The sequence below is a fragment of the Salmo salar genome, chromosome 03, assembly GCF_965601325.2.
Source record: "Salmo salar chromosome 03, fSalSal1, whole genome shotgun sequence".
NCBI classification, from domain to species: Eukaryota; Metazoa; Chordata; class Actinopteri; order Salmoniformes; family Salmonidae; genus Salmo; species Salmo salar.
In genome coordinates this window covers 101,002,991-101,009,358 of record NC_138293.1, presented here as the reverse complement: position 1 = coordinate 101,009,358, position 6,368 = coordinate 101,002,991, and positions in this window count along the sequence as shown.

Genomic DNA, 6,368 nt, shown 5'->3' with positions numbered 1-6,368 from the left:
GTTTTCAAATGGGAGGTGTGTTTTCAAATGGGAGGTGTGTTTTCAAATGGGAGGTGTGTGTTTTCAAATGGGAGGTGTGTGTTTTCAAATGGGAAGTGTGTGTTTTCAGATGGGAGGTGTGTGTTTTCAGATGGGAGGTGTGTGTTTTCAGATGGGAGGTGTGTGTTTTCAGATGGGAGGTGTGTGTTTTCAGATGGGAGGTGTGTGTTTTCAGATGGGAGGTGGGTGTTTTCAGATGGGAGGTGGGTTTTCAAAGTTGCGTTTAAATACAAATTGACAATGCAACTTTCATAACAGTTACATAACAATAAAAAAACACTAGCCTGCTGGTCTTACTGGGTCAATAGGAACATTAGCCCAAGCTATTTAGGAGAGATATCACACCGCTAGTTCTGTTTTTCCTGCCGAGGGGTGCCTTATACCTGCGCCCAGAGGGGAGTAGTTCAAATTCCGGGTACAGGGGGTGGCTTGGGTCTAAAATGATTTTGTAAGCCTAGCGTAGGGCCCTGACCTTAAAGATCTCATCCAGGCCTGTCTGTTTGACTCCAAGTACCCTGCTGAGGGCCCTGACCTTAAAGATCTCACCCAGGCCTGTCTGTTTGACTACAAGTACCTTGGGGAGGGCCCTGACCTTAAAGATTTCATCCAGGCCTGACTGTTTGACTACAAGTACCTTGGGGAGGGCCCTGACCTTAAAGATCTCATCCAGGCCTGACTGTTTGACTCCAAGTACCCTGCTGAGGGCCCTGACCTTAAAGATTTCACCCAGTCCTGACTGTTTGACTACAAGTACCTTGGGGAGGGCCCTGACCTTAAAGATTTCACCCAGTCCTGACTGTTTGACTCCAAGTACCCTGCTGAGGGCCCTGACCTTAAAGATTTCACCCAGTCCTGACTGTTTGACTACAAGTACCTTGGGGAGGGCCTGACCTTAAAGATTTCATCCAGGCCTGACTGTTTGACTCCAAGTACCCTGCTGAGGGCCCTGACCTTAAAGATCTCATCCAGGCCTGACTGTTTGACTCCAAGTACCTTGCTTGCTGTGGTGATAATCCTTCTCAGCATATTTCTCTGGCTGACAGTGGCATTGCCAAACCAACAAACAATACAAGAAGTTAAACTACTCTCATTGAAAGATTTGTAAAACAGAGTCCGTATAGTACAGTCAAAATTAAAAGATCCCAGCTTTTTGAGAACGTACAGTCTGACTCTTGTTGTAGATCAGATCTGAATACTGTAAAGTATTCAGATCCCTTGACTTTTTCCACATTTTGTTACGTTATTCTAAAATATATATATTTTGTAATTCCTCAATCTACACACAATACCCCATAATGATAAAACGAAAACAGGTTCAGAAATCTTAGCAAATGTTTAAAAATAAAAAAACAGATACCTTATTTACATAAGTATTCAGACCCTTTCCCATGAGACTCGAAACTGAGCTCAGGTGCATCCTGTTTCCATTGATCATCCTTGAGATGTTTCTACAACTTGATTGGAGTCCACCTGTGGTAAATTGAATTGATTGGACATGATTTGAAAGGCACACACCTGTCTATATAAGGTCCTACAGTTTACAGAGCAAAAACCAAGCCGTGAGGTGGCAGGTAGCCTAGTGGTTAGAGCGTTGGACTTGTAACCGGAAGGTTGCAAGATCAAATCCCAGAGCTGACAAGGTAAAAATATGTTGTTTTGCCCCTGAGCAAGGCAGTTAACCTGCTGTTCCTAGGCCGTCATTGAAAATAAGAATTTGTTCTTAACTGACTTGCAAAGTTAAATAAAGGTAACAAAATAAAGGTAACAAATGAGGTCGAAGGAATTGTCCGTAGAGCTCCGAGACAGGATGGTGTCGAGGCACAGATCTGGGAAAAGGGTACCAAAAAAATTCTGCAGCATTAAAGGACCCCAAGAACACAGTGGTCTCCATCATTCTTAAATGGAAAAAGTTTGGAACCATCAAGACTCTCCCTAGAGCTGGCCGCCAGGCCAAACTGAGCAATCGGAGGACAAGGGCCTTGTTCAGAGAGGTGACCAACAACCCGATGGTTTCACAGTTTCACTCTCTCCACGTACTGGGGGGGTGCAGTTTCACTCTCTTGGGTTGCTTTCTATGGTGAGATACTGCACATTCAGCCTCTTGTGAATTGAAGGAAAATTATGAAACACAGAGCGACGAAAGATACATTTTTTTGTTGTATTATACAGTTTTGGGGGGAAGCCTAGCTTCTCTTGGCTTCCATTAATACATGCCACAACTACATTTCAACGTACTTGCAGCCTATACACATGGACACAGTATAACAAATTGGTCAATGAACAATTTTATTAACAATCATACATCACTTCAGTATTTCATTACAACGTTCAAGTGCTAATTGTCTTTTACACTACTGAAGGAGGATGACTCAAATCATTACCTACTCATAGTTCAAATATTCAGCAGGACAAAACATCTAGCGTGACAAAACATCTAGCATCACAAAACATCCAGCATGACAAAACATCCAGCATGACCAAACATCCAGCATCACAAAACATCCAGCATGACCAAACATCCAGCATGACCAAACATCCAGCATGACCAAACATCCAGCATGACAAAACATCCAGCATCACAAAACATCCAGCATGACAAAACATCCAGCATGACCAAACATCCAGCATGACAAAACATCCAGCATGACAAAACATCCAGCATGACAAAACATCCAGCATAACAAAACATCCAGCATGACCAAACATCCAGCATGACCAAACATCCAGCATCACAAAACATCCAGCATGACCAAACATCCAGCATGACCAAACATCCAGCATGACAAAACATCCAGCATGACCAAACATCCAGCATGACAAAACATCCAGCATAACAAAACATCCAGCATGACAAAACATCCAGCATGACCAAACATCCAGCATGACAAAACATCCAGCATGACCAAACATCCAGCATGACAAAACATCCAGCATGACCAAACATCCAGCATGACAAAACATCCAGCATAACAAAACATCCAGCATGACAAAACATCCAGCATGACCAAACATCCAGCATGACCAAACATCCAGCATGACCAAACATCCAGCATCACAAAACATCCAGCATGACCAAACATCCAGCATGACCAAACATCCAGCATGACAAAACATCCAGCATCACAAAACATCCAGCATCACAAAATAATCTCAAAACATCCAGCATGACAAAAGATGCATGGAAAAATATTTAAAATGTCTCACCATTAAGTGAATTATTGTCAGTACAGTAGATAAAAGGGTTTTCCATTCGGATTTCATATTTGCATTTCATGTAACATTTAGCAGTAATCATTATTTATGCAACCGACAGTGTTACATTTTTTTTGTCAAACAAGCTTATATTTTGGTTTGGACATTGCATCCTATTCTTACTGTTTTAATCAATGCATCAACATATTGGAACATATATGTGCAAAAGCAAAACATCTTGGTCCATCTTAGTATGAAAAACAGTATAAGTGCAGCATGTATATTGGTAAACACATCCCCCCATGGTAGGCTACAGTGGTAAACATCCCCCATGTAGGCTACAGTGGTAAACATCCCCCATGTAGGCTACAGTGGTAAACATCCCCCATGTAGACTACAGTGGTAAACATCCCCCATGTAGGCTACAGTGGTAAACATCCCCCATGTAGGCTACAGTGGTAAACATCCCTCCATGTAGGCTACAGTGGTAAACATCCCTCCATGTAGGCTACAGTGGTAAACATCCCCCCATGTAGGCTACAGTGGTAAACATCCCCCATGTAGGCTACAGTGGTAAACATCCCCCATGTAGGCTACAGTGGTAAACATCCCCCATGTAGGCTACAGTGGTAAACATCCCCCATGTAGGCTACAGTGGTAAACATCCCCCATGTAGGCTACAGTGGTAAACATCCCTCCATGTAGGCTACAGTGGTAAACATCCCTCCATGTAGGCTACAGTGGTAAACATCCCCCATGTAGGATACAGTGGTAAACATCCCCCATGTAGGATACATTGGTAAGCACCCCTCCATGTAGGCTACAGTGGTAAACATCCCCCATGTAGGCTACAGTGGTAAACATCCCCCATGTATGCTACAGTGGTAAACATCCCTCCATGTAGGCTACAGTGGTAAACATCCCCCCATGTAGGCTACAGTGGTAAACATCCCTCCATGTAGGCTACAGTGGTAAACATCCCTCCATGTAGGCTACAGTGGTAAACATCCCCCATGTAGGCTACACTTGTAAACATCCCCCATGTAGGCTACACTTGTAAACATCCCCCATGTAGGCTACAGTGGTAAACATCCCCCATGTAGGCTACAGTGGTAAACATCCCCCCATGTAGGCTACAGTGGTAAACATCCCCCATGTAGGCTACAGTGGTAAACATCCCCCATGTAGGCTACAGTGGTAAACATCCCCCATGTAGGCTACAGTGGTAAACATCCCCCATGTAGGCTACAGTGGTAAACATCCCCCATGTAGGCTACAGTGGTAAACATCCCTCCATGTAGGCTACAGTGGTAAACATCCCCCCATGTAGGCTACAGTGGTAAACATCCCCCATGTAGGCTACAGTGGTAAACATCCCTCCATGTAGGCTACAGTGGTAAACATCCCTCCATGTAGGCTACAGTGGTAAACATCCCCCCATGTAGGCTACAGTGGTAAACATCCCCCATGTAGACTACAGTGGTAAACATCCCCCCATGTAGGCTACAGTGGTAAACATCCCCCCATGTAGGCTACAGTGGTAAACATCCCCCCATGTAGGCTACAGTGGTAAACATCCCCCCATGTAGGCTACAGTGGTAAACATCCCTCCATGTAGGCTACAGTGGTAAACATCCCTTCATGTAGGCTACAGTGGTAAACATCCCTTCATGTAGGCTACAGTGGTAAACATCCCTCCATGTAGACTACAGTGGTAAACATCCCTCCATGTAGGCTACAGTGGTAAACATCCCTCCATGTAGGCTACAGTGGTAAACATCCCTCCATGTAGGCTACAGTGGTAAACATCCCCCCATGTAGGCTACAGTGGTAAACATCCCCCCATGTAGGCTACAGTGGTAAACATCCCTCCATGTAGGCTACAGTGGTAAACATCCCCCATGTAGGCTACAGTGGTAAACATCCCTCCATGTAGGCTACAGTGGTAAACATCCCTCCATGTAGGCTACAGTGGTAAACATCCCCCATGTAGGCTACAGTGGTAAACATGCCTCCATGTAGGCTACAGTGGTAAACATCCCTCCATGTAGGCTACAGTGGTAAACATCCCTCCATGTAGGCTACAGTGGTAAACATCCCCCCATGTAGGCTACAGTGGTAAACATCCCTCCATGTAGGCTACAGTGGTTGTATAGACCGTTTTCTGTGTTTACAAAGTTGGTGTCAGAACAAGGGGGAGTTCTTAAAGAAGGCCAGCAAAAAAAGGGCTCTATTTACATGTTTCTTATGAGGACATTCACTCTACTTATGGATTATAATGGGATTTTAAGGCTCATATGAATGTCCTGTTTATTATAACGTTTGTGTCATCATCGCAAATCAACTGCATTATACTTTAAAAGAAAAACCACTTCAAGTTCAACCAGTAAAATGGCTCTTTCTTTAGCTTTTGCTACAGCCTGTATCAATGAGCTTTAGCGTTCTAGCTAACGACTGCGGCATCCAAAATAGTTATTTTGCAAAGATCAAAACCACATTTTAATCTTAGCGACTGTTCAAGCAAGAATCAACATATCACTGTAAGTGTATGAGAACCCCAAAAATATGTTTAGTTTAGAAGTGATTAAAAGGTAGATCTAGGCTGTGTTGAATGGGCGCAGATGGAGAGGGCTTTCTTACTGCAGCCAATAGTCGCGCTCATCTGTGCTTGACGTCAGTGTGTCGTGTACAGGAAATGAGTCTATTGTCGGAGGAGAAAAACATTCACACATTTAAAAACAATTTGCTACTTATCCTTTTATCTATAAAATGTGTTGCAACTTTTAACTTCATTTGTTTTTATTCACTTTACACATATTTTGGGATCCACCCTTGTAAATGTAATTTGCTTGATGACGCGCAAGTGGGAAAGGAGCTTCTCGTTTCATACAAGGGTATTCTCCTCGATTACCTTTGACCTTTATCAAAAAGAGGCGAGAGAGAGAACAGAGGAGAAAGGATGCAGGAGTTAAGAGTCCATTGAAAAAGAAAGAGATGATGCGATGCAGGAAGCAAACATTTTCTTCCTCTCCTTTCCTTCCACTGAGGTAAAATTCACAGGTGGAAGCTGATTCCCAGTTCTTCTCTTCCATGCTGGACCCTCGTCCTTCCACCTCTCATTTCCTTCTGTTTAGATA